Source organism: Peromyscus leucopus, chromosome 9 (genome assembly GCF_004664715.2).
Source record: "Peromyscus leucopus breed LL Stock chromosome 9, UCI_PerLeu_2.1, whole genome shotgun sequence".
NCBI classification, from domain to species: Eukaryota; Metazoa; Chordata; class Mammalia; order Rodentia; family Cricetidae; genus Peromyscus; species Peromyscus leucopus.
The window spans coordinates 82,953,956-82,974,241 of record NC_051070.1 but is presented as its reverse complement, the minus strand read 5'-3'; the positions used below and the strand labels follow the sequence as shown (position 1 = coordinate 82,974,241).

Here is a 20,286-nt window from a genome sequence, read left to right as displayed (position 1 = left end):
CAACAGAATTTCAATAGAGCTCCAGCCAGCAGGCCAGTGCTAAAGGTTTGGGAATGTCTCATAGAAGTGTCTCTTCTCTGCATCCAACCTCTCTCTCTCTCTCTCTCTCTCTCTCTCTCTCTCTCTCTCTCTCTCTCTCTCACGTATGTATTCATGCATGTCTCTCTCTCTCTCTCTCTCTCTCTCTCTCTCTCTCTCTCTCACGTATGTATTCATGCATGTGTGCATACACATATGTCTGGAGACCAGACCTTAACTTATGTGTTGCACACTTTTTTTTTACTGGCAGAGGAAATAGGAAAAGGGGAACAGGTCTATGGAGCCAGTGCTTGCTTGAAACACCTAGTAAGCCAGTAAAAAAAAAAAAGTTTGTGACACCTAAGGTTAAGGTCTGGTCTCCAGACATATGTGTATGCACACATACATGAACATATATGTAACAGAGAGAGAGAGAGGTCTCATTGGGACATGGCACTTGCTGACCAGGAAAGGCTGGGCGGCTGGTGGAGCCCCAGGAATGTACATGTCTCTGCCTCCCCAGCACCCGGATGACAAGCTCATGCCACCATACCCGGATTTCCTGTGGGTGCTAAGGACTAGACTAGAGCTGCGCTATCTCCTTGGCCATGGTTTTCATTTTTAAGACAAAATCCTACCAAGTTTCCCAGGCTGGCCTTGAACTCACACTGTAACCCAGACAGGCTTTGAACTTGAGATCCTTCTGCCTCACCCCTGAGAAAGTAGGATTACAGTCCTGGCCCACCAAGGTGATTCCCTCCCACTTATAAGTAGCCTGTTATTAAGGCCTTTTATGTTTCTCATCAGGACCCTGGCTGCCATTGCGCATGTACGTCTCTGGCTAGGGTGGCCTTTTCATATATTCCTATGAGTTCTGAGGACCAAAATGTCACCAGAAGCCCCAAATAAGTGGCTCCCTCATGGAATGGTATTTTGTACAGAGTTTTAGAAACTTCTGTGGTCTGTTCTCCGATCACAATATACATTCAAATGTCTCCACAAACAGCCTTGTCCCAAGAAAGCTACACAACTCAAAACACTTTAAGATTTAACTCTGGATTTTTGTGCAGCGTCCACCCACTGATTTCATATTCTTTTCACATTTCATTCTCCTAAGCCCGTGGAGAAAGGTCCGGGGGCAGTCACCTCTGCCTTGTGGGGTTTCCGTTTCTGTCACACTCCTGACCCTAGGAAAGGAAGGATGCAGTGATCACAAGCATCCTCTCTGGTTTCTTTCACAGGGTGAGTCACAGGCTGACTGACTCTGAGCATCACTCTTCCCCTCTGGAGATCAAAGCTCACCTCAGGAGAACCTCTCGGGAAGAAACCGCCAGCGGAACCCTGGGCCGGGCAGGAAAAGCCAGTAAACAAGTGAGTGACGCATTTATAGATGGGCTCTGCTGGGGGCTGTGTGAAGGGGGAAGTTGAGGAAGCCCTCCAGGATGGAGGCAGGGCCCTCGGGGGCTTGGGTCAAGATAGGCCTCCGATAAAACAAATATGGCAGGAGGACAAGCTATTTGTGTTGATAAACACAGAAAGAGGGGAAGTGACCAGCTGGATGGGAGGTGGGTTTCAGTGGAATGTACCCTGTGCTGGGAATGCATATGCTGGGCTCCTGGGCAACTCCAGGGGAAGGGGGAGAAGCTGGAACAAAAGGAGACACGGTCTGGTATTCTTATACACAGGGGATCTGGAGGTTAGCAGATCTATGTTCAAATCCTGAGATGTTTCTTTTTTTTCTAAGTCTACGTATGTGGCTATATGTGCACATAACTGCAGGTGCCCACAGAGGCCAGAAGAGGGCATCAGATCCCCTGGAATCAGAGTTAACAGATGGTGTGAGCCACCATGTGGCTGCTGGGAACTGAGCCCAGGTCCTCTGCAAGAGCAACCAGTGTACTAACCCACTGGCCCACTGGTCATCTCTCCACCCTGATCTTATAATCTGTGGAATGGAGTGATAATTCTCTGCCTAAGAACACTGTTGGGTGTCTGACACAGACAAAGTTCTAAAACAAAAACAAAAACAAAATCCTTTGTTCACGTTGGGGTGGTGGTCTGTCAGACAGCGAGATGGGAAAGAATGGGGTAGCAATGTGCTCTAGGTGCTCTGTGCTGGGCTATCAGGCAATCGAGCTTCAGTCAAGGCTCCAACGGAGGTCACCATGGGAATATGAGCAAGGAGCTGCTCATCTCTGGAGAAGGGTGTCACCTGTCTAGAATAACAAACTCCAGGTTTCTTGTTAATGCCAAGATCCTGGTTCCTAAAGAAACCTGCTCGGGCTGGGTGAGAGCTCAGTCAGTACAGTGTTTACCTCACAAGCATGAGAACCTGTTAGGTCTCCAGAAGCCACATTAAAAAGCCAGGAGTTGCCGGGCGGTGGTAGCGCACGCCTTTAATCCCAGCACTTGGGAGGCAGAGGCAGGCGGATCTCTGTGAGTTCGAGGCCAGCCTGGTCTACAAAGCGAGTTCCAGGAAAGGTGCAAAGCTACACAGAGAAACCTTGTCTCGAAAAACCAAACCAAAACAAAACAAAACAAACAAACAAACAAACAAAAAAGCCAGGAGTGGTGGAGCATGCTTGTAATCCTAGCTCTGGGAAAGTGGAGACATGTGGATCCCTGGGACTCACTGGGCACCAGCCAGCCTAGCCTACTTAGCAAGCTCCAGGACAATGAGAGGCCCCATCTCAAGATACAAGGTAGATGGCATCTGAGATTCACCTCTGGCCTTCATACACACACACACACACACACACACACACACACACACACACACACACACACGAGGAGGGAAGAGGCAGAGAGAGAGAAAGAGAAGCTCCAAGAACATTTTCTGACTTAAACATGACAACAGAGTCCTGGAGGTATGCACACTCACTGTTATGGTCTCCATGGAAATGATGTTGCCAATTCTTAAAATACTCAGTGTCATTGGTTTAGAATTACTTACAAATCCAATTCTTGGAGCCAAATTAGAAATGAGTCTTGAATTCTTCTCTCTGCTTATTTTATTCTTTGACCAAAACCAAAACCAACACACACACACACACACACACACACACACACACACACACACAAAGAAAAAAAAAGAAAAGAAAAAAAACCAAAAAACTCTCATTCCCTTAAGTTGAATTGAATTCTACTCCAAGTCCTTCTCTCCATCCCAAATCATCACTTCTTAGAAGGTCTACCACATCCCAGTAGGGACCAATCCTTCTGCATATTGCCCTTTGAGGGATATTGAAGACACAAACAGAAACACTCTTGTAAATGGAAGTTCTCTGTCCCACCAGCAACTCCCAAATACCCGGAAGCTGCTTCCCAAATTATCACACAGAGGCTTGTAATGATTATAAATGCTCGGCTGGTAGCTCAGACTTGCACTAACTAGCTCTCACACTTAAATTAACCCATCATTCTTATCTATGTTTAGTCCTGTGGCTTGGTACCTTTTCTCAGTACGGCATTCTCATCTTGCTTCCTCTGCGTCTGGCTGGCAACTCTGACTCGGCCCTTCTTCTTCCCAGAATTCTCTTAGTCAATCTCTTCTTGCCCAGCTATCAGCCAACCAACTTTATCGTTAACAATGAGCATAATCCAGAGCACACTCTCTTAGGTAAAGAGTGGCACTTTAATTCTGTCACTAAGAAGCCACATCTGGGCTTCTGCCTGCTGACTGTACCAGGCTGTTTTCAGACCTGTTTGTGAAATCTCTCACAGCTCTGGCATGGGGGAGTGCTTCCTTACTAGGAGCAGTGACATCTCCAGCTGAGGAAGTGTAAGGGAACCCTTTTTCTTGCTGACTCCTCTCGTGAATGAAGTGGTCCTGACAGCCTTGCAGAGGTGCACTCTAGTGGTCAAAGCACGTACATAATTCCTGCAGGAGACACTGCAAACGTCAGTCACCTGGCAGTTCCATGAAAAGTGCCCAAAGCCAGCTGCTTGAAGACTGTACAATCCGTTCAAGGTTCTTGTCCTGCAGCCAGGGCTGGCTTAGTGGACATGCCACTTGCCCACTCCCGTGAGCTCTATGCTCAGAACGTTCCTGCCCTTGGTGTATTATCAGTGCCCTACATTTCAAACTGCCATCACAGAATACAAACAGCAGCTAATCATGGGTCACCACCGTGATCTTCAAGGAGTAGGGTGTTAAAATGCGAAAAAACCACGACAGCTCAAGGGTGTCTAGGAAAGGAAAGAGCTTTCTGGTTTCTTCCTATGGTGGTAGTTTCTCTTGATTTTTGAGCAAGGAGCCATGAACTTTCATCTGCATACGTGAAAGGGCCCAGACACTACAGGAAAGCAAAGGCCCTTTCTTTTTCTTCCAAGGCCATCTCTCAGTGGGTCTCTCTCCAGCCCTCCATGTGTGTTTCTTCCTTTTCCTCTTCCTCCTCCACCTCCTCCTTCACTCCCTCTTCCTCCTCTTTCCTGCTCCTCTTCTTCCTTTCTCCTCTTCTCCTTCTCCTCCTTTTTCCTCCACATGGTCTCACGTAGCCAAGGCTGGCCTCAAACTTACTCTGTAGCCAAAGATAACCTTGATCACCTTTTGATAGAATTCCTCATCCTCCTATCTGCTCTTACCAAGAGCCAGAATGACAGGCATTTGCTACCACATCCAGCTTGTGCAGTAGTGGGAATCGAACCTAGGGCCTTATGAGTGCTTGGTGAGCACTCTCCCAACGGATCTGCCGGGTCCGTCTTCCAGCTCCTTTGCTACAATCACTACCTGCTTCCCCTCCCACTTTCAGAATTCCTGAAGAGATGAGACTGGAGACACCAATGGTTCAAAATTGGGAAACATATCTGTTCCGCCATCACAGTCCAGGACAGGAGCCAACATGGCTCCGCAATACACCATTCTGTCAGACTCTCAGCTTGACTGGTGTCCAACTAAGTTGGGATTTCCCAAAATGCTCTTGGAGAAATGTGTTAGTAACCCAAGTTTGCAAAGCACTGACAAATTGCTCCCATTTTTGGAGGCTCACAAACTACAGCAGCAGCCACAGTGAAGGCTCTGGAAAGTCCTATAACAAAAGACAGACTAAGAAGACACTCAGATGCACTTTGAATAACCTAGAATCTTCAAAGCGTACTGTCTTCCAAACTGATTTCAGTTGCTTCCTGTACTGAGCACCTCACGGATCAGGCTGGGGTCCCACAGCCTGTGGCTTTAAATGAAGCCCTACCAGGAGCCTAGAAAAGTCTCCTAATCTCTTTAATCTTCAATTACTTCTCATAAGTAATATGAGATTAATAATCCTATTTTTTGTAGGGAAGGTAAAATAAAATCGTGAGACATGCACATAGTAAGCACTTGATAAAGGCAAAGCTGTGTCTAGATTTTTGTTCCTGTTTTAATTTTTAATATTACTTTATTCTAATTAACATTGTTCTTGTTTGAAATAGAGTCTTGTTTTGTAACCCAGAAAGGCCTCTGATTCACTAGATAGCCTAGGATGGCCTCGAACTCACAGCTCTTACTGCTTCATCCTCCAGTGTTGAGGATACAGGAGTACATCATTATGCCAGGTCGCCACAACTGTTAACAGTCCCAAAGAAGTGCTTCCCTTCCTCCATAGTCACGTGCTGTCTGTCTCCGTGTCTCCTGGGCTATCAATCTCTTCTTGTTTTCTTAACCCTCAACTTGGGGCTTGTTATGAAATCAACACCCAGCAGCCCAGCCAGCTCCTGTCCATGGTCCATCTACAGCACTAGGGACAGTGTCACACACTCCTCTCTCGGGTCACTCTCCTGAAACAGGAGCATAATGAGGAGTGGTCCAGGGTAGGATCCCAGGCCACTCTGGCTGTCTAATGATGAAGAATATGCAGTCTATGTCCTCATTTGAAAAATGTATTTGTTTGCTTACGATGTCCCTTTAAAATGTACCCACGGGCTAAAAGCTATAAAAATTACAAAGTGATAAAAAGATGGCTGGTCCATAGCTGCTAAGAGACAGACACCAACCTGGGGCTGAGCAACAGCCACAGGCAAGGCACCGAGGTCACAAGAGTCCCAATCTAGAAGAACTATCTGGTGCACACTGTGGACAATTCAAATCGAGAAAACCAGTGTGGCTGGTGCTGAGCCCTGTGTCGCTGGGAGTTGGCTGGCTGTTGGTTGATACTTCCTCTCATCCTTGCTTAGTTCATGCCAGCACCTCTCTTCACATCTTGTCTCTCTCAGAGTTCCTGTTAAAGAGATTCCAGAGCCCTGGCTGACCTCAGACTCACAGCAGCCTCCCTACCTCAGCCTCTAGACTCTGGCTTACAAACATAAGCCACCATGCCCAGTTAGCAATTAAACCTCACAAAAGGCTGAGATGCCCACAGGAGGACTAAATTACAGGGCTCACTTTGAGGCTAATGGTTCAAGATCACACCTCTAAGCTGCAAGCTGCTGCTGTCAGCCTGGTGTGAGCCCACAAAGGTGATGACCAGTAGCCAGAACCTAGTCTCTTGGCTGTGGTAACCATATCTGCTCAGTTAGTCTTGTTTACTCCCTTCTTCCAACATTGATGGGTTTTTTGTTTGGTTGGTTGGTTTTTTTGTTTTGTTTTGTTTTGGTTTTGGTTTTGGTTTTTGGTTTTTGGTGGGTTTTTTTTTTTTTTTTTGGTTTTTGTTTTGTTTCTTTCTCAGCCTAAGTCATGCTAGCTGCAAGGGCTTCCAGGAGTTCACCTGTTTTCTTAACTCTCCATCATTTATAACACGGACAGAGAGAGGCTGGAGTTCATGGAAGACAGTGGGCTAGATTCTGAGACACTATCTACATAAATCAAGAGCAGCTTCTGTTTGTTGTATGCTTACAATTTGCCTAGTGCTAATAGTATGTAGTTTATATGTGGGTCCAATTGTGTTTCCATAACAACCTTTAGAGGAAAGCCCAATAACAGACCCATTTTACAGATGATACAAACTGAGGAATGGTGATATAAAAGGTTCAAGCTCTGTGCTGGTTAATATGCCAGTTCACATAGGTTGTGAGGTTCAATTAGTTAGTCTACCTGTTATCATGAGGTATATATATATATATATATATATATATATATATATATATATATATATATTATAATTAACATTTAAATCAGTAGACTTTTGGTGAAGCATATTGTCTTCCATAATGTAGTTTGACTTTTTTTTTTTCAATCAATTCAGGCTTTAAGATAAAATCCTAGGCTCACCAGAGGTAAAAGGAATTAGCCTCCAGACTTGAGATGGCAGCTTTGACTCCTGCTCACATTTCCAGCCAATGGACCTGCCTTAAAAATTATGGACTTGCCATTCTTTCAATCCTGTGAGTCAATTCCTACAGTGAAAGTTAAGAAGAGAAGGAGGAAGGGAGGAAAGTATGAGACAGAAAGAGAGAGAGAGTCAAGATCATGCTAAGTACCTCCTTGGATGTTGAGTAGTGAATGTATAAGATAAGAATAAGAACCATCTGAAGAATTAGGGGAAATAGGGATTCCAGGCAATGGTTCAGTTGGTAATGTGCTTGCCAAGTGTCTTAGTTAGGGTTTCTATTGCTGTGAAGAGGTGTCATGATCATGGCATCTCTCCAATTGACGTTGAAGAGTCTTCAATTCAACATCTTCAATTGAATTCAATGGAAAACATTCAATTGGGGCTCTTACAGTTTAGAGGTTCAGTCTACTATTGTCATGATGGGGAGCATGGTAGCACTCAGGCAGACATGGTGCTGGAGAGGTAGCTGAGAGTTCTACATCTGGATCCACAAGTAGCAGGAAGAGACTGAGATACACTGGCCAGGTCTGAGCATCTGAGACCTCAGAGCCTGCCCTCAGTGACACATTTCCTCCAACATCACACCTACTCCAACAAGGCCACTCCTCCTAATAGTGCCACTGCCTATGGGCCTATGGGGGCCATTTCATTCAAACCACCACATCAAGAGAAGCCTAAATCTGAGTTCAATCTCCAGCACCCATGTGATGCACATGTGAGGCACAGTGGTGCACATTTATAACCCTGGTGGGTCTCACTCTGTGGGCCAGTCTGGCTTTGAACTCCAGATCCTCGAGCCTCAGCCTCCTGAGTGAGGGCTGAGACTATACTATAAGTATCGTCACGCCCAGCTTAAATCCAAACATTTAAGAATCTGAAGAAAATTATTCTCATGAGTTCTTCTTGAAGAACTATTGTGAGACCAAATTCAACCCAAATGACACTCAAATCACAAGATGACAGAGTCACCCAAACAACGCTGGTCCATGGAGAAATCATGAGTCCATGGTTAGAATGGAAATGCCTGGAGAGGGCTTAGACGTTCTGGAAAAGACTGGTAATGTAGTGGTGCATGAGCTTGGAGATGCCACAGAAGACAGCCAAGAAATAAATGCAGAGAAGCAGCCATGTCTGACAGAGGGGAGATTAAGAGTTCCCAAACTGACAAATTGTGATGATACTGTCCACACTGCTGAGGAAGGGGTGCTAGCCTGGAATTCTGTGATTTTCTTTTCCATGCTTGCTTGGTTGGTTGGTTTTGCAGCATTCAAGATCAAACCCAGAGCTCTATGTGTGCTAGGCAAACCCTCCCCGACTGAGCTGGACCTCTGCCTGGTTTTCACAGGAGCCCTGGGTATGTGGAGTGTGTGCCGCCTGCTCGGAAGTAACGCATTTACTAATTTCTTCCCCTTGAGGGGAGTGGAAAACATCAAGGGACTAACTAACAGGCTGTGCAGATGTTTAAAATGATCTTTCAGAATTCAAAGGAAAGAATCAAAGAACCAGAGAGATAGCTCAGCCGGTAAATGCTTTCTGTGTCAGGATAAAGACATGAGTTCGGTCCCCAGAATCCACAGAGGTGAGGACGAGGAGAAGGAGGAGGAGGAAGAGGAGGAGGAGGGGAGGAGGAGGAGAAACAGCAGCAGCTGGCTGTGATGATGCGCACTTGAAATCCTGCTGCCAAAAAGACAGAAAGTGGAGGCTCCCAGGGACCCGCTTGCCTCCCGGAGACCCTAGCCACTCAGTGCAGGCTATGAAAGACCCTATCTCAAGAAACAAGGTGGGGCTGGTGAGATTGCTCAGAGAGAGGCACTGACTGCCAAACCTGAATCCCACAAATTGCCCTTTGACCTCTAAATGCTATGACACACACATGCCCAGGCATTGAAGTAATTAAATAACTACAACAAAACAACGTGAAAGACACCCGAGGACAACCCCCAAGACTGAACTCTGCCGTCCACAAGCGTGTGTGTACACATGGGCGCACAAACCAAGAAATCATTAAAAATGGTCAGGTCCATCTTGGGGGCAAATCTAGATATTTTAACAGCAGTTGTATTTTAGACCTTGAGGTTATTTATATCAGTGTTTTTACCTTAGTGACTGGGCTTTCATAAGGGAATATGGAGGCAAGTGTTGCCATACCTCTATGACTAGCTTCCAGATTTTCCAGGCAAAAAGTACATATCACATCTGAAGAGAAACGATGAACTATTAAAGCAGGGAACAGTGGTGAGGTGTTGGTGGTGTGTCTGTTTATACAAATCTTTCCAATTTTCCTAAGGGCGAAGTTACCAAAATATAAAGGCATCCCCCCAAGAACAGAATGTCAAGGCAGCAAGGCTATCTTTTAGAGGGATCGGGACTTGAAGTAAACATCTCCCTCAGGAAGTATCTGGCCTTAAAGATACAATCAGACCACTGGAAATAACTCTCAGGAAGATGAGCTTGCTACTGAGGGGCCAAGAAAAAAAATAAAATGTGAAGAGACCTCACAAGGTTAGACCTCGGCAGAAAGGGCGACATGGTTTTACTGGTGATTTTATAAAACAAATTTCCAGAGGGAAGGAAATTCCCTGGCTGAGATAAGCTAAGCAAAGAGATGGTGATGACGACATTCTCTTACATTCAAGAACATTCCAGAGTTAAGTTGGCATGAAAGGAAGAAAACTGCATGAGTGAATGAATCAAATTCTGTCAGAAATTTCAGAGAGTCCTGCGAAAGGCCGTCTGTCACACGAACAGGATGGAATGGTCGTCCAGAAGGATGACCCTGGCAGGACAAATGATGGTCAGGAAGAGAAGAAAGAAAATCAAAGAAGATAAACACTAGCTGCTTGGGGGTCAAAATGAAGACTGATTTAAAAATTTAAAAATAAAGTCCAGTCCTCTTCAACTCTGAAGTGAGGGCTGAGGTGTCAGGGAGGCATGAACTGGAAGAAGAAGAAAGAAGCTGGACGCTGACCACTGTGGGGCATGGCGTTTCATCAAAGCTTCCCTAGTGAAAGGATACACGGCCCTGCAGAAGCAGCCAGGAGTCTTAGAGGCTAAGACAGGCAAAAAGGCTGGGGGGGGGGGGGGGAGGGGTTGGAGGACAGGGACCAGGGAAAGGGCTAGAGTTCTCTACTAGGGAAAGCAGGTAATTTAAGAACCAGGGGATAAATTGCAGGGGCAAAACTGAGATCTAATAAGACCCACAGTGCTCTGGATAATCAAACAGTCCATGACAGCAGGTAACAGCTACTGCAGCCGGAAGAAAAAAAAAAAAAAAAACGTGGAGAGAGGCCAGCTGCCCGGGGACAGAATGCAATAAAGCCAAAATGCCCATGCTTCAGACACTGCTGCCCTGACTCCAAGAAGACGCAGCCATCAAATCCTGCCCCAGAAAGATCTGTGAGTCCAGAATGTTCCCCCCATGTACCTACCAGAATTGGAGCTGACATCTATCCAGGGCCAGCCACAGAATTTGCTGGACCCAATGCAAAATGAAAAATGGTGTCCCTTACATAAAGCAGGGGACAATGTGAGGAGCAGTACAGAATATATCCCTTTCTCCTTTCTTCTGAGATCAGTCTCTCCAAAATGACAACAAGTATGAATCTAAGCTGTCTGACTATGGGGCCACATGCAGCTACCCAAGCTGCCCACCCAGAAAGTCATCCCTGGCCCTGCGCCCCCATTCTAGTTAGCTTCCAGTGGCTGTGACAAAAATACTATGATCAAAAGCAACTTGAAGAGAAAAGAGTTAGTTTCATTTTACAAAGACACCAAGGCAGAGACCCAAAGCAAGAACCTGGAGGCAGGAACCGAAGCAGAAGTCACAGAAGAATGCCATATAGTGTTCCCCTCTCTCACTTCCGCCCGGCTGCCATCCTTCTCCCACCCAGGCCCACCTGCCTAGGGATGGCACCGCCCACAGTGGGCTGGACCCTCCCACATCCATTAGCAATCAAGAAAATGCCCCACAGGTCAATCTGTTAGAGGCAATACTTTAACTGAGGTTCCCTCTTCCTAAGTGTGTCAAGTTGACAACCAAGATTAGGCACCCCACCCCTTTCTGGAGTCCTTTCTCTTTAAGAGAAGGATCAATCAGTCATTCTCTACCTACCTCTGGATTCCTCGACCATGATGGATGATGTAGGAGTGTCTGTATAATTTCACCAAGAAGATGACACCTCCCTGAGTGGTTGACCCCTCTTCACCTGTAGCCACCTGAAAGACTTCCTTTCCTCACAGATATCTTCTGGGGCTTCTCTTCCCTACCGAGAAGTTTCCCGACTCTGTCTCCAGGAATAATGATGTATCAGACATTCCATAAATATCAATCTTTTAGAATCTTGGTTTCTTGATCTAAAATCATGCCTCCCACTGGATCTTACCGCGTTGCTGCCCATGCATGTACCTCTACCTATTATCAGATTCTGTGCCTCACACCGTTGGCTTTTGGGACAAGACAGAGGTTTCTCTTGGTCTTCTAGTGTGAATCATTGCCCAAGACCACCTGCCTAGTAATGGTGCCACCCACAGTGGGCTGACTCCTCCTACATCAATTAGCAATCACGAAAATGAGTGGATCCTTTTGGATATCTTGTATGCTTCCAAATAAAACGGGAGTTTACTTTGCATCTTAGAGTTATTGGCAGCTGGCAGCTGCTGGTCATGGGCGTTGGTACCCAAACTCGGAAGAGCACGTGCTCTTAACTGTTGAGCCATCTCTCCTGACCTCAGCTCTTATTTTTAGCCTATCCCATGTCCCTACACCAAGGCACTGACGTTATCTGCAGCTTCAGAATATAAGCTTTGCTCCTTAGTGACCGTATAAACTGAGTGACAAGGCTCCTCTCAATCAAACTGAGTGCTCAGCACAGCACTGGTTTAAGACAGTAAACTTTTTTTTTTTTTTGGTTTTTCAAGACAGGGTTTCTCTGTGTAGCTTTGCGCCTTTCCTGGAACTCGCTTTGGAGACCAGGCTGGCCTTGAACTCACAGAGATCCACCTGGCTCTGCCTCCCGGGTGCTGGGATTAAAGGCGTGGGCCACCACCGCCCGGCTAGTAAACTTTTTAAACAAATGGATGGATGGATGGATGGATGGATGGATGGATGGATGGATGGATGGATGGATGGATGGATGGGTGGGTGGGTGGGTGGGTGGGTGGGTGGATGGATGGATGGATAGGTGAGTGGATGGACAGGTGGGTAGATAGATAAGTGATGAGGGGCCCACAACAAGGTTTTCCAACTTTGCAGTTCATTTCCAGTTTACTCTTAGGTTTCTGAATTGCAGGTCATCGCCAATGTTCTTAGCAAAGAGCTGAGTTTGGAAAATAACAGAAGTCAGGCAGATGGGAGGGGGGATTCCAAAAGAACCAAATTCTCAGCCTGCCTACTCATGTCCACAAGGCAGAGTCCACAGAAAAATGACTCCCTAACAGAGCCATTGCCTCTTCCTAGCTCCAGCACGACAGCTCCACCATCCCTGTCTCAATGCCTTGCCTGTGGCTAGGTCAGTTTGGGCCCAAGGTCAATTTGATCTAATATTTATAGTGATCCTCTGCTTCCCATTTGAGCCACCACGGCTCTGATTAGCCAAACACCTACCATCCCTGACAAGGTGGGGGGCTGGCAGGAGGAAACTCATTACTTTTTATGGCCTGGGTAATGTTCGTGTCAAGGCAGTGGGTGGATCTGCCTACATGTGCACACCAGCTTCTCCGTGCTGCAAGGCTGCAGGGGGGCTGTCCGTACCCATGGCCTCTGAGATAGCACAATGGTGGCTGCTCTCTGGGGTGGAATGTATAAATACCTTGACTTGGGTTGAAGGGAAGGGTGTTCGCCAAAGAGGCTTGTCTTTAGAGATGATGAGAGCCTTAGCTAACCCCACCTCTCACCCTGCACAGCTTCTGCTTTCCCAAAGGACCAGTGTCAACTAAATCTGCCAAGTACCAGCATAGAGCATCCAAAATGAAAGGGTTCCATAGATCTTCGCACCCACACTCTGTGCAGTCTAGGTTTTATGTCAACTAGACACAGGCTAGAGTCATTTAGGAAGATTTAGAAAAATGTCCCTACAAGACTGGCCTATGGGCAAGGCTGTGATGCATTTTCTTTTTTGCTGGTTGATGTGGGAGGACCCAGCTCACAGTGGGTGGTGCCACCCCTGAGCTGGTGGTCCTGGGTGCTATAAGAAAGTAGGATAAGCCAGGCGGTGGTGGCACACGCCTTTAATCCCAGCACTTGGGAAGCAGAGAAAGGAGGATCTCTGTGAGTTCGAGGCCAGCCTGGTCCACAAAGTGAGCTCCAGGACAGGCAGAGCTACACAGAGAAACCCTGTCTTGGAAAAAAGAAAAAAGAAAAAGAAAGAAAGCAAAATTTTGGGATTTGGAGATGGTGTTATTTCTGATCCATCAGGTGTCTTTTTACAGGTAGACAAAGTTACCTTTCTTCCTAATGAACATTCCCTCAACACACACACACACACACACACACACACACACACACACACACACACTCCAGAGTGTGGCCAGCACAGTGGCAGCGAGGCACTTTTGTGCGGTGAACAACCCGTACAATTGTCCCTGAACACCCTGGCTAGGGATTTCCGAGAAAGTTCTCGAGCTTGGTGGGGTATGTATGTGTGTGATATGGATGTACTGTTCATGTGTGTGGATGCATATGTGAGCACGGGTATGTGCAGAGGCTAAATGTTGACATTTCAGTCACTCTCCACTATACTTTCTGAGACAGGATCTCTCCATCAGCTTGCTGGTTCAGCCAGACTGACCAGACTGACCAGATTGACCAGACTTGACCTGCTACTGAGCTCCAGGAATCCACCTGTGTCCACCTCTGTGCTGGGGTTACAGACATGTTTCACCACAGTCTTCACATGGGTGCCGGGGATCTGAATCCAGGTCCTTCTGCTTGCAAGAGAAACACTCTACCTACTGGCCATCTCCCCAGCCCCCAGGCCCTGAGCTCCCCATCAAAGGCCTGGCTCGCCATAGGATGTGAGGAGACATTTACATAAGGAAAGAAGAGAGGAGACAGAGTGATGGGCAACATCCTCAGCAGGTGGATAATAAATAAAGTCCTGTGAAGGAACAAAACAAGAAGACCTCCAAACCGCTGGTCGCTGGGTATGGTGTAGGAGAAGAAAGCGTCATGAAATACAGTCTAGTTAGTTTGCTTAAATGACATTCAATTCCAGAGGAATGTGGAAAGAAAGCCCTGCAGGCCCGACTTGGAGAGAAGGACCAGACAATTAGAGAAAAAAGGTAGGTTTGTACTTGGCCTCATAAAGAGCAATCGAGCAGGCACTTTTCCCTAAGGCAAAGCTAACCCATTCATCACCTTCTCAAGCCAGCCCCGACACCTGACCTGGAGACAAATAAGGAGGTCGTTTTTTTATTAAACAGTGTTATCTCAAATCACCTGATTCCTTCACCTCTGGCTAATTTGGATTAATCAGTCTCTCTGGGTGGCTATAAAATCCTTCCTTTCCTCCATAAACTATTGGAAGGACAGATGGTCACTCATCTGCTGAGGAAGTTTGAATTTTCTTTGTATTCCTGTGGTGGGGGTGGGGAGAAGTCTGGGGGTGGGCAGCGTCAAGAGCAGGGAAGCAGGCCCGCTATGCCCAGAGATGGCTTTTTCAATAAAGATGCTGCCGCCAATCTTCAAGACCTGAATTCGACCTCAGAGACCCACATGATGGAAGGAGATAATCAACTCCTGAAAATTGTCCTCTGGCCTCCTCTCATGTGCTCTGGTGCACACACACACACACACACACACACACACACACACACACACACAATCTACCAATCAAATACAATAAATTGTAAGTACAGGGAAGCAAAGTAGAGGGACCCAATCTTCACCCTTTTGAGGGAGTATTATATAATCTCCACTGTGTCTATGTCTCTTTAGAGTTCTTTAGACTAAATAAGCCCCTTCCCATCCCTCTGGTGAGCGTGGGTCCATGTCACTTCAGAATAGAGATTTCTGTAATTTCTTGGAGTCACAGATGTCTTTTGGAATCTAACCAAAGGACTGGATGGGTACACATTTCAGCCGTTCATGTATTTTCACAAAAGACCCCTCAAGACCTTCCTTGGATCCCATGTTGAAAACACTTTTGACTCTGAAGTTGGAAACAAAAGCCGTTTGGAAGGAAGAGTTCTAGAAGCGTAAGCGTTAACACCTAACATTGCCCATTTTGGACTTGAAATGGGTGGGAGACCTCTGTGCACTACAAGAAGATGCTTGGAAGTGACCTGTGGTTACCTCCTAAGACCTTAGAGCAGTGGTTCTCAGCCTCTGGGTCGTGACCCCACCAGGGTTGTATAGCAGATCTCCTGTTTATCGTATATTTATATTATGATTCATAGCAGTAGCAAAATTACAGTCATGAAGTAGCAATGGAAACAGCTTATGGTGGGGGAGGGTCACCACAGCATGAAGAACTGTATTAAAGGGTCCCAGCATTAGGAAGGCTGAGAACCACTGGGTTAGGTTAAAGAGAAGAACCTGGCAGGAAAGCATGGGGCACAAGCTCTGTAGGGAACCCTTCCTGTTTAGCCTGTAATTGATGAGTAATGCCACAAGGTGGTGATGTTGCAAATGAAAGACTCTTTCAAATGAGCCTGTTTGCTGACGTCTAGGTTCCAAAGAGAAACCAATATTTCACTAGGCACCAGGGAGATCCAAAGCTCTTACCATAAGAGTAAGAGTTCCTGAATGTTCCATGCCTCACTTATAGTGCCTGCCTGAACACAGAAACACACACACACACACACACACACACACACACACACACACAACTCTTCAGGATGCTGGAGAACTATGACTGCATCCATGAGGAATTTGGGTCTAGGTCTTGAAAGAAACTGCCTTGAGGAGGATAATCAAGTTAGGGACAGAAATATCCCTAGTTCTCCTGTTCTGGCTCCAACCAAAGAGCACCAACCCAGGGAGAGACAGAAAACGGTGCTTCGCTGTGGATGTGACCACAAGGGGGCAGTGGCGCCCCGTGATGGTATGCCGCTGCCTGGCTTGAGGTCTATGGAGGTGAGCCTGGAGACTCGGCTTCAGGGGGATATTCCTACATGTCCCAACCTCCCTGGCCCCTTCCCAGATCCTGCCCTTCCACTCAGAGGCGCCTCAGCCTTTGACAGTGACTGGCTCACTGTCGTCTTCCCTTAGTTTCCTGAGCCAGGCTTGATGCTCGAGGAGTCGCCTCCATCGCTGGGTCCCTCCAACACCACATTGAGCTCCAGCTCAAAAGCCCTGGAGCTCCATCCAGCATGGACCATGCTCTCTATTCCCGGGCACCGCGCTCACGGAGAGCTTCTCATCCACCATTGTCCCTTCCTGGAAGCTTTAGATCTAAACCAGGAGAGAACGGACCCTGTAGGGCCGCTCACTGGGCTCCGGGGGGCATCGGGAACCCGCGAGGGAACGGACTGGGCACCTGTCTTCTGCCTGCTCCTCAGAGGACCCCATCCTCAGAGGCTGTGTTGTGAGCAGCTTCCTTCCGCTCCTCTTTTCTTTTGCCCCCCTCTACTTTTTCTCTCCCTCCCTCCCCTCCTCTTCCTCCTTTGAGAAGGTTCTTTGTTCTGAAGTCTAGAATTCCCTATGTAGACCAGGCCGCCCTTGAACTTTTAACGATCCTTCTGCTTCAGTCTCCCCACAGGCTGGGGTTACATGCCTGCTCCGCCCTGCCTGGTTATTTTGAGCTATTTCGGGTTTCCTTTGAAGATAGCACTTGGTGGATGACGCAGGGGAATCTTGAGCTCAAGGCCAACCTGGGCTACAGAGAGACATTGTCTTAGGAAAAATAAACCTCTTTGAAGAAAGGGATCCACTGCTTGGGGGTAGGGGGCAGTCTTTGAACTACACTCCTCGGATCGAGGATGAAAATCTGACAACAACATCAGAGATTTGCCTGGCCGCACACTCTGGGAAGGGCGCAGGTTACCCTGGAGCCCAGGTCTCCTGAGCACCTGGCAGACCCCTTGGGCCTAGGAAGTGAGTGAGAGGTGAGTAGAAGAAACTTTTAGCTGTTGGAAGCAGAGCAGAGCAGAGACTGGGGAGCCAAATCAGTAGGTAAAGGGGTTGCATTTCATTCCTAACACCCAGGTACAAAATAGCTCAGCTTGGGGGTGTGGGGGTGTAATCCCAGCCCTGGGAAGGAAGAGACAGCCTAGCCTAGTTTGACGTCGTGGCTCAAAGTCCATACACGGTGGACAGTGCCTGAGGAATGAGATTGTCTTCTGACGTATGTACACGCGCGCACGCGCGCGCGCGCGCGCACACACACACACACACACACACACACACACACACACACACACCATCCTGCCCCTCCACAAAGCAGGGGAGAATGAGGAATGGAGGGAGAGTCAGCTGGGAAAGCTCGGGCTGCTCCCTGGGGAGTCTCAGAATCAAGTCTGTCCAAAGTACACGGGCTAACAAGGAGGCCCTAGGCTCGACCTTACGCTCCAGTGCAGGAAAGCACCACTGTGCCCTGGATGTTTCCGCAGGCGCTGCAGAAAACCTGGGAAAGTGGGCCGGTCACACATCCATGGAATGCATGTCCTCTGAGTGCTGTGGCTTAAATATGCCTCATTCCCAGGAGGGCCAGATCCTCGGGGTTCTCCAGTCTGGGGGAGACATGGCTTGTCCTCAGGGGACCTCTGTGTGAAGGGCAGGACAGACAGTTAGGATGAGGAAGATGCCTTATTTCTGAGGGTCTCTCAGGATGCCCTGCTGTGTCCCTGATGCTGCCCTCTGCCTTCCTGTCCTAGTCTGTCTGTCTGTCCTGTCCTCTCCTGCATATGCACTGACAGAAATGGCAGCATCGGAACCTCCACACACAGAAGTCTCTCTTTGTCCTTGATTTCCTGTACTAGGGGTGAAACGTCAGATCTCACACCCCGAGCTGAACGCCCAGATCCCTTTCCTTCATTTTCCATTTTGAAACAGGGTTTTTATTTTGAACCTGCAAATCCTCCTTTCCCGACCTCCCGAGTGCTGGGATCACAAGTGTGTGTCACCAGGCCTGGCTAGAAAGAAACTTCAGTACCACTCCTATCTTAATTAGTGCCAAAGGGCACAGGCTCCCAGTTCCAAGAACTCTGGAGACCCTGACTGGGCAGTGACTCAGAGTCGGGGAAGGCCTTGAACTCATATTGCTAAGGGTGAGGCTCCAGCCCTTATTTGAACTCAGGGGCTTTGAACCCCAGTGCACCCTCTGAGGCCCCGGGAACAGCAGCCCTCGGGAGCCAGTTCAGGCTCTGGTCTGTGGTAACAGGGATGGTGTGAGAACCCCACCCTTACAGTTTCCTCCCAGACTCACAGGCTCTGGTTCTTGGCCTGGCTGCTAAGGAAACAGGGCTTGAAGAGAACGTGCATGGAGGCTGCAAACGCTGGCGGGCCGGTAACAGAGGAGAACCGAAGCTGACCACCTAGATGTCTAAGCCCTCACGAAGAGCACAGGCTGAGAAGCAGGGACCACTGTCATCCCCTGCCAGGGAAAGCTAGGTATCCTGCAGAAACTTGCTTGTTGCCTTTGGCTGGACCTCTGTGCAGGGGAGGGTTAAGAATATGAGCATGAGGGGCCCCCAAATGTGGTTCCAACCCTAAAACATTTGAACTTGCACAAACCCAGTCACTTCCTGTCTCGGGAGCACCCAGCTCTTTCATAACCATGAAAATCAGAGGCTGTGGCCTGGAACTCACCCTATCGAGTGAGAAATGGATGAAGGGGCAAATCCAAGGTACCAGCTCTTCCCGGCAGTCCAGGGAATCTAACGTGTAACCATAGGCATGCAGAGTGGCAGGAGCACCTGGGCCCATGGAGCGCATGCCTGCAGAGCTGCCCTGGCTTGGCTGTTTGGCTCAGCCTGCTGTGTGGACTTCTGGGTCGCTGTTCTCCACTGTTGCAGGTGAGCCGGGTAAAGAAGAGGACGACGACGAGGTGCTGAGGATGAGGAAGCCACATCATATCCCTAGGAAGACAACTGTGTAGATTCGACTTTGCTTGGGGGACCTGCTTGCATTGTTCTCACCAGCCGGATACGGGGTCATGTGGTAGAGTCATACTGTAGCAGTGACATAGGTAGCCCAGCCCCGGCCTGGCCTTTCCATTGGCTGGGAGCGGAAAGTGGGAGCCAGGGCCTGGCGTGGAGCCTCTTGCCTTGGCCTTTCCCATGCCTGGATTATGTTTTGGCCAGACTTCCTGTGCAGGTCAGGCCAGTTCTGAGCCCTGGAGGAACCGGAGGAGGTGTGCGAGCCCTAGGGCTACTCTGCATGTCTTTCGGGCCAGCCAGGTGCTTATTCAATGAGGGAAACGTGGGAGAAAGGAAAGGGGTGTTTCTGATGTTTCTGCTGCCTTCTCCTTCTAGTGCTGGATGCCCACCCAAGAACTCGGAACACCAGAGGATTCTCCAGAGACACACGGGTATTGCAGTGACATTAACACCAAGGATCCATGATCACACAACACACACACACACACAGCACACGCAACTATACAACCAGGGGGACCCTGCTATATACAAGCCTAAAGCCTACATTCACTTTTCTGGTATAATCTTATCATAGATAGATAGATAGATAGATAGATAGATAGATAGATAGATAGATAGATATTAGACAGACAGATAGGAGACTGGTAGAGATAGAGATGATACATGATAGATAGATAGATAGATAGATAGATAGATAGATAGATAGATAGATAGATAGATAGATATGAGGGGGGGATAGACAGACTGAGACTTTGTATTTTAAAGTCAATAAGGTTAATTAACCTGGAAAAGCACAAACTTAAAGCATGGCTCTAACCCAAGGATGCTCTAGCCACCACCAATACCAAGGTGGGGAGCTAGCCAGGAGAAAAAAAGAAGGTGCAGGGGAGGGGTGCACTGGAAGCAGTTTCCAGTTTGTGGTGTGTGGCCTTGGTGGGACAGATGAGACCTGGATCTCATATGGTGTCCTTGGAGGCTGATGGAACAG

The 20,286-nt window shown here is 47.9% G+C and overlaps 1 pseudogene; it reads left to right on the top strand.

Moving 5' to 3' along the window:
* Positions 1 to 19,297, top strand: part of LOC114686592 — a 40,096-nt pseudogene extending 20,799 nt beyond the window's left edge.
* The last annotated feature ends 989 nt before the right edge of the window (positions 19,298 to 20,286 follow it).